This window comes from Carlito syrichta, unplaced genomic scaffold (genome assembly GCF_000164805.1).
Source record: "Carlito syrichta isolate Samal-C Ts95f unplaced genomic scaffold, Tarsius_syrichta-2.0.1 Scaffold309682, whole genome shotgun sequence".
Classification (NCBI taxonomy): domain Eukaryota; kingdom Metazoa; phylum Chordata; class Mammalia; order Primates; family Tarsiidae; genus Carlito; species Carlito syrichta.
This window is the reverse complement of record NW_007253778.1, coordinates 742,767-743,201: the sequence shown is the minus strand read 5'-3', so window position 1 is coordinate 743,201 and position 435 is coordinate 742,767.

Here is a 435-nt window from a genome sequence, read left to right as displayed (position 1 = left end):
GCTACCATGCCTGGCTAATTTTTGATTTATGTAGAGATGAGGTCTCGCTAAGTTGCCCAGGCGGGTCTTGAATCTGCGGGCTCAGGCAATCCACTCACCTCGGCCTCCCAAAGGCGTGGGATTACAGGCTGAGCCACCCAGCCCGGCAAAGGTAAGATATTTTAAACTTGGTGTAAAAGTTATAGACCTGCTTCCAAGCTGTTCTGTTTTCTTCTACATTTTAACTCAGTTCTTGTATAATTTTACCTACAGGGCTAATGCATTTTTATTTCAGCTAGCAAGAAAAGGTCGAGTTCCTTTGGTTCTTTTAATCCTTCATATTCAAAGACAGAATCATTGAAAGGTTTTTGATTTATTTCTCCTAAGGATTTTTTGAAATTATATTAAGTCATTCCATCATCAAACATTTATTTTAATAAGCATGTGTTAAATAGT